Raw genomic sequence first — 10,656 nt, forward strand, 5'->3', positions numbered from 1 at the left:
AATGGGCATAATCTAAAGCTGATCAATGCACTCACTGTTCAATGTACAACCAAACACATCCCCGGGTACAGTTTAGTTCTGTCTTTCCAAGCATCCTAGGCAGGACCAAAGGCATTGGAAATCAGGACCATCTCAGGGAGAGCTTGAACATACAGACTCCAGGAACGAAGAAGGCAAGAGGAAAAAGCAAAAAGAAAACCCTGAATCAAATAAAACAGAACCTGGGCCAGTGAGACGGCTGAGCAGGTTTGGTGCATACTGTACAAGCTCAGTAACCTGAGTTCGGTCCCTAGAATCCTCGTAAAGGTTAGGCAAAAAAAAAAAAAAAAAAAAAAAAAATGACTCCACAAAGTTATTATCACACACACACACACACACACACACACACACACACACACACACACCAGTGGTAATAATGATAAGAGCTAGAGAGAGAAAGTCCTAGAAGCTCAGTCATGATGCAGTGGTCCAGTGACCCACAGGGCATTAGGGAAGCTCATAAGATGTGACAGACACACCATAAAGGCTCTTTACATTGTTTATTAAAGGGGCAGTCATAATCTGTGTCAGAAAGTAGATCGTTAACTCAGTTGCAGAGAGAAGACAGAATTACTCAGCTCCTATCTTGCTTTCTTCCTTAGTCCTGAGAGATGCAGTGATGTCTCTTCAGAGGGCAGAGCATGCATTTTCTGCAAAGAATGGAAGCCGAGGATAGATGAGAAAACAGCAAGACTCTGTGACTGCTTTATGTGCCTTGAAGGTCCTGACCAAAGATAGAGAAAATCTGCAGATTATATCAGAGCCCTGGAGCTCCAAATCTCAGAGAAAACAGTGTCAAGGGCTAGAGCTTGGCTAATACTGCCTCGGGTAGTACAAAATAAAGTAACTGCAATCTATAAAATTTGGGAAAGTGTGCACTGAGAGACTGCAGTGCTAATAAATAAACAGAACAAGCTGAGAATTTAGTAGTCAGGAAACAGGAGAGCAGGGGACCACCACTAACACACAAAGAAACGTAGTTGGCAGTGGGCATAACAAATGGATCACTGAAGAAATCAAACTGCGTTCATCACATCCGTAGTCAGACCAACCCTAAGGGGTAAATGCCATTTTACATGTCAGATAACCAAGGTAAGGACTTCAAAGTCTTCTGATTGCACAGACAGAGTAACTGACAGTCGGGATCTGAACCACTCCCCAGGGCTGCCTCCACAAAGAGCTCAAAGGTAGCAGAGGCAGCCATTGAGGAGGCAAACTAAACCTGGAAGGTATCACTGAGACAGAATTAGGAACGCAGATGGAGACCATGGGGGAGAGACGTTCCTTGCTAGAGCTCAGGGGTCATGTTGACAACAGAGCGAAATACGATGAGAAATAAGAGGTCAGATTCAAAGCATCTTGAATGGGACAAAGAGTTTTAGTTCCATTCTCGGGTGATTTCCTAGTTGGGCGAGTCTTCTAAATTTGTTCCCTAATCTCCAGGTCTTTTAAGACCTTTAATGGAATTTTTGCTAGCAAGTAATTAAAATCTCTTCAGACACACATTGGTCAACTACAGAACAAAAATGCAAGTGAAGGAGAGCTTCACTGGGCAAATCCAAGGTCAGGAAAGGGTCCTACAGGATTGCAAATCAGCAGGTAGCTCCTCTTCTCCTGTGGAACTTGCACTTGACGCAACTAATGAATGTGTTTAGAGAAAATGTCCCCAAAGATAGTCTCATCAGTGACTTTCAACACTTTGGAGGATGATGACACTTTTTTTCCAAATGCAACTCTAAGTGAAGGCCAAGGTAGAAGGGGAAAGGTCATCATTTACTGCATTATTATAGTAAATAGAAGACATAATTTCTTTATTTCCCATAATGGTTCTGATGTTTATAAGCCCCTGGACCATCAGGCTACACACACACACACACACACACACACACACACACACACACACACACACACACACACTTCACACTGGGTAAATGGATCAATAAATAAGGAAAGACAGAAATAGTGCTATAATTCCAAAAACTCAGTTTCAGTTTGACCGATTTAGTTTCCCGGTCTACTCCTCCCTCAAGGTTCTCTCTGAAATGGTCTCTTCGAGTGCAGAAGCATAGGGAGCCTATGGATGGTGAGGAGAGAAGCCCTGTACTTCACCATGGCTTTGTGGAGGTTCTTGAGTAGGGTTCTGGCCTGGATCCACATGAGTTTTTTGGTTGGTTGGTTGGTTGGTTGGTTGGTTGGTTGGTTGGTTGGTTGGTTGGTTGGTTTTATTGGTCAGTCCTGCAACGCCATTTCTGCTGGCTTCCAATGCTCCTAGAACGTTATTTGCAACAGACCCAGGGACCTCCCATCTATCATGACCCCTCCTTGAGTCTCACCAGCCCCGTGGTGCATCTAAAGTTTGGGGATAGCACTGCCTCCTCTTACCCTTGCCACTCAAACTGCCCACACCACTCCTTCCTGTAAGAGCTCCTTCCAGTATACTTGCCATCCAAGGTCCCTAGCTAAAAGTGCCTTCTGCTCTCTAAGGGGGCCAAGGTCACGCTGCCTAACCAAATGGCCGTTCCAGCTTGCCGTAGGTGAAGCACCCAGGTCTCAAATAGAGAACAGGACAGAACCCCATCTTCCCTCAGTCTGATAACCCACTCCTCTTTCCAGACTTCAGCCAATGACGACAGCCAGGGCACGCATGCCTCCATGCCTTCCTCCCATAGTTCCTTGCTGTGAGGGGGCACATATTCTTTCGCCTTCACTAGAATGCACCCCCGTTCTTCCCTTTCCTCCTCTGGAGCTTGTGAATGGAGTGAAAAAGGAGAGGACAAAGTGAGAGGGCAAAGCTACCTTTAGGTTCATGAAGGAACCTAAATCCAACGGTGATTCAACAACATAGTCTCTACTTCATTTCCAATAGGAAGCCGCGGTGCCTCTGCGCGGAGCCAGGGTGAGGGACTCAGAACTCCTGCTGCTCTTTGGACTTCCCATTGCTGTTTTCGGAGCCATGAAGAACTCCTAAGGAATCCTGGTGATACACTGAAACCGGTTTGGAAACCCACTAAGAGAGCCTAGGCTAACATCGCCAACAGACCCATCCATGGCCATGCCGGGGTTTTATATCCGCAATGCTCATTATGCCAGCCACTGCAAGGCCTCCTCTCTCCCCCACCCCCACCCCCCCGCCTCTCCTTTCAAGGAAGTTACCAAAGCAAATCAGCAAGATATATGAGATGTCTTGTGCACCATAGAAGGAAATCACTCTATAAATTCTTGAGCTTCTCACTGTTATACACAAAACTCGAGCATCCCAGAAAGTAAAATAGTTAAAATTAGCATCTTGCCTACTTCATATCAGAAAAATTAATACACTTCTTCTGACCAGGAAGCTATGCTGGGTTCCATTCTACCTGGGAATGCCATATTGAAGTCATGCTTTCGCTATTATTTAAAAGGAAAAAAATAATAATTCAAAATGACAGAAGTCATCTGTATCTGCTAGAAATAAGTAAGAGCCCTGGACTTTAAATAATGTGATTATAAAGTATTTGGGTGTGAAATGCCATTTAATGCGGTGGAAATCTTCAAGGAAGTAAACTGGATATTGAATTTCAGGAAAACTCAAATCTTCCCATGAATCATTTTTGTTGTATATGTTTATTTATTTTGCCTTGAATAGTAACTATAGAAATGACATTCTGCCCTGTTGTATTCAAAAATAAAACTATTTAAAAAAATCACAGCTTCAGGCACATCGGCATAATAGCCATGTAAGCTATGGACACATACGCATGAACCCGTAGGATATTGAGGTATAAATTAGCATAAGGCAGCGTAGTAGAATCAGTCACTTCTTCCTTTGCCCCCAGACATGCTTCTGTATATGGCTCCACCATAGCACTTGACACCTAGGTGAGGCGCCCTTGAAGAACAGAGCCATGTCTTGTTTATCTCTGGATTCCGGGCACAGAGCCCAGCACATGGTGACTGATTGTGAAGATAAAGCCGCACTGAGCAATCCTCGGGCCCTGAGAACCAGCACTCCCGGTTCCCTCCCTGTCTTCCCAAATCTTAGTTTGTACACATGATGGATACTGACCTGGAGATACGTGTTCTAAGTTATAAATAAGGCTCAATACAAAATGTTATAACCTAGGATTCCATCTCACCAGTTGGGAAACAGAAAATGGCAGTCCATTTTCTTCCCCAGCCATGAAACACGGGACACTCACTTTGCCTGTTTAGTTTATAACACCGGAAAGAACATCCCTTGCTTACTCAAGCCACCTGATGTCCATCAGCATTGCCTGCCTGCACATCCTAGATGTGGTCTAGAAGCATCCTGAGTATCTCTATCTAGTTGGAAATCCATATTAACTTGTGCGACCTTTGAGAGTGGGTGAAATACTTGTTCTTTCAGAAGAAAAGAATCACCTGAAGAGACGGCATGGGAAGAGAGTTCCCGTGTCGGCTGCCCTAGGATACAGCATTGACGCTGAAGACGTTTCAGCTCAGGTGAGAAGTTGGTTCTCAACGCTCCCAGCCCAACGTAATAACTAACCATCCAGGACCAAAAGCACTCCAAGAACAAAGAGCTTTCGTCGCTTGTTGCTGTTGCTGTTTGGTTTTTTGTTTGTTTTGTATATGTTCGCTGGTTGTTGTTGTTGTTGTTGTTAAAACAAGGTCTCACTACAGAACCCACACTATCCTGGAACTCACAGAGTTCTCCCTCTCAAGGACTGGCATCAAGGACATGAGCCCCAACTACAGCTTGAGTGTTCCATTTCTAAAGCAGGACGACTCCCAGCAGACCACATCTGTTTACCTGGGACTGAGTCATTTCCCAGAATATAAGATTTTCAGTGCTAACAGGAGAAGTGCCAAACTGGGACCAGGTGGTCGCCCAAAAGCCAATATTCTCTTCACCATAGAAATCCCTGTCCTTGATATGAGTTTGAGAAAATGTCACTTGTTCTGCCTCAAATGCTTTATCCCAACAAGAGTCCTTTGATAAGAAATAGAGCTTGACAATTGCTCTGCCACTGTGTCCCTGTAAGAGACATTATATTCTACCCGCTAATTATAACAAATGGTCAAAACTAGAGCCTTAAGAATCATGATGAATTTTCTAAAAAAAAAAAAAAGTTTTCATGTCTTTAAATAATTAAGTGTTTAAAGGTCCAAAAGAAAGACAACTCTTACAAAACTGAGCATCAGGAAGTCAGTTCTGTTATATGCTAGGCTGTTAGTCTGTGTCCAAACAAATCAAATCTCATGTCGTTGCTGCTAAGAGAGATCCATGGAAGACTCCCAAAGTTGCGCTGATTGCTTCTCTTGGGGTTGGATCCAGAATGCCTTGCTGGGGAGACACTGTTCTGACACTGTAATTGCCCTGCAATTCCTATCAGTCCAAGGAAGATATCAGAGTTGTGTTTCAGTCTCCCACAGCATTCCCCACCAATGGGAGCTGTGATAGTATGTTACTTGTCTGAAAGGGACCTGAGATTCTGGTTACAGGATGTCTCTGTTCATACTGATGTTAATATTCTTCCCTCCAATGTCAATCAGGAACCTCAAAAAGCTGGGTTGTCAGAGATGCTCAGCAGGAAAATGTTGCTGGATTGGACCAATCAGATGTCCACAAAGTAGCAGATGAGCCAGACATTTTGCTGGCACTTCAGACTCAGGAACTCATGTGATCATAACTGTGTTCTTCAAGACTCTTACCATCATATGGAGGTGAGAAGTGAGGAGGCTACTGTTCTGTGCTTTCACTGGCTCCAAGGCCACAGAGTTGGCGTGAAACAGAACCTCAGCCTGGGTCTCTCCAGGACCTTTCCCTGGGTCAGTCCCAGACCCCCTTGACATATTGCCAAACACCTGTTCTGGGTGCAGGGTAGCACGTGGATCATACTGCACATTCAAGACAAGTCTTGTGGGCAAAGGGGGAGTGTCAAACTGCCCTACTGAAAGGAAAGAAAATACTGCCTTACGATTAAATAGGGGAAAGGCTAACCATTGACCAAATACCACATTAGTTTAAAAATAAACTAAGGCGTTTTCTGTTACACCCACAGTTGACAAATTCTGAAACTCATTATCTTAATCCGATGTGCCTTAATAAAGTCTGCTTATCACCTATAAATGCTCCCAACCAAGTTCCTACAGTCCAGAGGTACAAAAAAGAAAAAAAATAATCAACAGTCCAAGTGACAAAATCCCTTGGCTCACTTAAAGTGGTAAGGTCAAACAGTGTTACTTTTAAAGGAACTCAAAGAGATATATTAGAAAGTACCCACATGAGAAGAATGGGTCTGTGGCATATACACTCTCTTTAAAACATGTTCTTAATTCCTAGCATTTATTCTTCCTTTATTCCCTTCCTTAGGAAAAATAAATGAAACCAAAAAGAAACTTCGAGGACTTTCAGTTGGAAAGTTAACATTCCAGGTTGCCGTCCTTCCCAAGGATGCTGATAAGCTGATTTACTGCCTACTCTCCCGGCTTAAATCAGTGAGGAACATCAAGTCCAGAGACTAGATATTTTCAGACACAAATTTACTATTGCAGAGAGCTACGCTACAAGCAGCCAAGGTTTTGATGCCCCCACTGTTAATAGAACCCCTTGAGTCCCTGGAACTTTCACAGGCATATCATCCAAAAAGCAATTTCTCAACCCTCGGGACTGAGTACCGTGAGGCCCTAACCCAGGCTTCTCCTCCAGGTAGCTTCTCTTCGTGTGTGTTTTGCAGACACTTCGGCCTCCTTTGCTCTTGTAGCACCCTGGGGACATGCCCCATCATCACTCAGTGCTTCAGAGTCTACAGGGAATCCCTGGCGAAGGCAAGCCTTTTCAAGAAATACAGCCAGAATGTCTACACACTTGACATTTTGAAGAGAAATTACATTACTACTTTTAAAACAAAATTTGAGAATTGCCAATTATTTCCATGATGTCAACCTGAAAGATGACAAACATAAGATGATTTCATATAAATAACAGCAAATGCAGCTTCATAAAAAGATCGTTAAAGAGAATTCCTTGACAAAGGTGTGGGATGATGGGTAATACAGATATCAGCCTGAGTTGATTATTATACAACATATAAATGCACAGAAAAACTGTATTGTACCCTACAAAGCTGTATTACTATATGCTAAAGATATGGATTTCTGTACTTCTGAAATGATTCACATCAAAGCTCTTTTATCTTAAATTCTATAATTTTATTTATCTGCTTCAACTAAAGTTATGCAAGTTGAGGCAGGAACAGGAAGTCCTACCAAGATTTGACCAACTTCACTGAACAACTAAAGAAAGAACTTGACTTGGCAAAAGTCTCAAGTAATACAAGAAATTAAGACCGAATTTATGCAGATCTCAGTATCTGTGATACTTTTCTCCAAATTGAAACCATTTTTTTGGTTTTGGGTTTAACTGTTGTTGGTATCTTGGCTCTTCTGGGCACAATGATTGCAGCTTTATTTTAGTTCAATTTCTGTTTACAACAAATAAAAATCAATGAATGATGATGATCAAAGGGATGCTAAAGAATGGGGTTTACTCACACAAAAGCACTAATTAGCAATGCTCCCTAGTCCATTCCAAGTGCAGTTCACACTATGATGCAATTAAAACAGGAATGGCAGGCAACTACAGTGACTGAGAGCAGGAAAAATGGTCTTCCTCAAGGCAGAGCTCCCCATAACGGGCTATACAATGCCAAGTGGCCAGCCCTGAATCATATACGCATAAGTATATGATTCATATACACACTATGCAACCGAACAGGTTGAATTTATAAATTTAAGAATGTGTGTGTGTGTGTGTGTGTGTGTGTGTGTGTGTGTGTGTGTGTGTGTGTTCCTAACAGTTAAAGATAACGAGGTCATGAATCTGAGAGGGAGAGAGGGGGTGGTGTCTGAGAGGGGTTGGAAAGAGAAAGGGGAAGCAAGGAAATGATGTCATTATCTTTTCATTTCAAAAAATAAAAATTCATTTAAAAAATAGAAGATACTTCAGGAGCTGGAAAAAAATGGTTCAGCAATTAAGAGTACTACTTGTTACTTTTGCAGAGAACCCAGATTTAGTTCTCAGCATCCATCCACATGCTGGCTAACAACCACCTGCCACTCCAGTCCCAGAAGACCTAACGATCTTTTCTGACTTCTGTGGGCACTGCATGCACACTTGGCACAGGCTTTCATGCAAACAAGATAGCCATAGATGAAACAAAACAAAAAGGAGAGTCCGGGAATTTGAGTCTTACAGTGGAAGATTACACATCTTGTAGCTGCTCCATGCTCAAGCCTGAAAGTTCCTTGTGATTAAGAGCTCATCAGACTCACATGACCAGGGATAAAGGAGATGTAGGCCATTAGGTGAAAGAGAGAGGTGGAGGGGCAACTCTCATCCCTCTGGCTGGTACCACCAGCTCCTTCAGTTCAAACCTCCAGACCCTGTGCGACTGGATCCTCTCTTCTTCTTGGTTAGTTCATCTTGGAGTTTCACCCCTAGTTTATTTCCAGCTCCCCTCGGAGAAAATGAAACAAATCTAAAAAAAAATCCAATTAAAGTATGGGCTGTAGATCTGAACAGAGTAATCAGAAGAAGAAATAGAAATGACCAAGAAATATCTCCAAAGGTGTTCATCGTCCTTAGAAATTAGTGAAACACTAAAACTACTTTGAGATTTCATCTTATCGCAGTCAAAATGGCTAAGATCAACAAAATGTTGACAAAAAAAAATGCTGGCAATGATTTGGGAAAGAGAAACCTTCATTCATTGCTGGTGGGATTTCAAACAGGAGCAGACACTCTGGAAATCAGTGTGGAGAATACTCAAAAAGCGAAAAATAAACCTTCCATATGACCCAGATCTACCACTCCTCAGCACATGCTCCAAGGACTCAACATCGTACTCCATAGATACTTGCTAATGTTCACAGCTGCTCTATTCACAATTGCTAGGAAATGGAAACAACCTAAATGTCCTTCAGGCTGATGAATGAATAATGAAAATGTGATGCATTTACTCTATGGGATATTATTCAGCTGTGGAGAAAAAAAAATGAAATTTGAAAATTAATGGATGGGCCTAGTATATATTATATTAAGTGAAGCAACCCAAACCCAGGAAGACAAATGCTGTGAGTTCTCACTCATCAGTGATTCCTGGTCCAAATATTCAGATCTGAGTATATGACCTGCAGTAACCACAGAAGCCAGGAAAGGAAAAATACTGTGGCTGGGGAGAGGCGAGTTCAAGAGAAGAGAACAGCAGGATGGGTGAAGGGGGAAACTGGAAAGACAAGGGCACAAACTGGAGATACAAAAGGAGGAGAAGGAAGATAAATAACAGTAAGGAAGTTTGAAAAGGAGATGGGGGATTATTATACATTATTATATTATATTGTTATTTTATATTTACCGAAAATATATACTACATATAAATATGCTATATACATAAAAGATCTCCTGCTGAGTCTGCTGATTAGGAAGTCTGCCACAAAACTATGTCTTCTAGACATCACATGGAAGCTAAACACCCATGAAATCTAGCATGGCTGTCTAAAAAAGACCTAAACAATCCCAACACCAGTTGACATGCCCATGGGGATGGGGAACGTCTCAGGAGGCCCATCTCTAGATGAAGGCAATTAATCACTGCTGAGAGAGAGAGAATCAGTCTTCTCTGGGGATGAGCCCCCTAACTGCTTATTCAATATCAATACCAAGTGTTCCGCTCTAAAAACACGCACGTACAAATAACACCACACAGGCTCAGCAGGTTGTGTTCGTTTGTATATTTATTCCTTTGTGTGTCTGTATGTGCATGTAACAATGATAATTTTAAACAGATATGAAATTGAGAGAGAGTAGAGGGAGTGGTAGAGGAGCTAGAGGGAGAAGAAGGAGGGGGAAATAATACATTTTAAGCAAAGACAAAATGTAAAAGCAGCAAGCATGACTGCTGTTTGAACAGCTCTACAGAAAGGCGGACTATGTGAGAGAGGCTGTCGTCCTCACCATCTGGAATCACATGTGTACTTCAGTTCTCCATACCAACCCTGTCTCTCACTAGCCTGAGTACAGGGAAACATCCAGAAAAGATAATCTGTTCCTTTCTGACTTGTGAACTGCTGCTCACTCTCCCTTCAGCTTCTGATTCCCTAGAGGTAGGTGGGGGGAGGGAATGCTGAATCACACGCTTGTCTCTCCCCCTGCCACCCTGCAAAGAAACATCTGGTTGCAAATTTCTCAGGCTCTGTGCCCCATCCCTTCTAGTCCAGCCCAGCCACACAGATGTTCCTACCCCTTTGTTATTCCAAAGAAGGCACATACTCTTTCATTCAAGCATCTTGTTATCTTCATGTCTCTGTTAATAGTGTTTTTTTTTTTTTTCTCTAAAAAATAGTCAGAGCCAAAGAAAGCTGAGCCATCTGGAGCCAGGCAAAGCCAGTATTCTGCGAAGAGACTAGACTGGAGTGGCTGTCAAGTACTCCTAAATTCTGTCATCTGCACTCAGGTCCACCCTGTATTCAGATCCAGCAGTTCACAGTTGTCCATCCAAGGAGTTGGCTAGGTCCACATCTGGCAGCATCAGAAGCATGATGTGGAGAGAGAGTCCAGAGAAACGGCAAGAACATCTGTTAAAAGGCGGAAATTCA

General features: G+C 42.7%; 1 long non-coding RNA gene across 1 annotated transcript in view; it reads left to right on the forward strand.

Annotated features, from left to right (window-relative positions):
* LOC128115567 (uncharacterized) overlaps positions 1–10,395 on the forward strand; it is a 33,048-nt gene extending 22,653 nt beyond the window's left edge. The window contains exons 2-4 of the long non-coding RNA XR_008220203.1: positions 2,906–4,500; positions 5,554–5,724; positions 6,374–10,395. This is a non-coding gene — a long non-coding RNA (uncharacterized LOC128115567). The remainder of the gene's footprint in view (positions 1–2,905; positions 4,501–5,553; positions 5,725–6,373) is intronic.
* The last annotated feature ends 261 nt before the right edge of the window (positions 10,396–10,656 follow it).

The sequence above is a fragment of the Peromyscus californicus genome, unplaced genomic scaffold (assembly GCF_007827085.1).
Source record: "Peromyscus californicus insignis strain IS unplaced genomic scaffold, ASM782708v3 Scaffold_1__1_contigs__length_55948999, whole genome shotgun sequence".
NCBI lineage: Eukaryota > Metazoa > Chordata > Mammalia > Rodentia > Cricetidae > Peromyscus > Peromyscus californicus.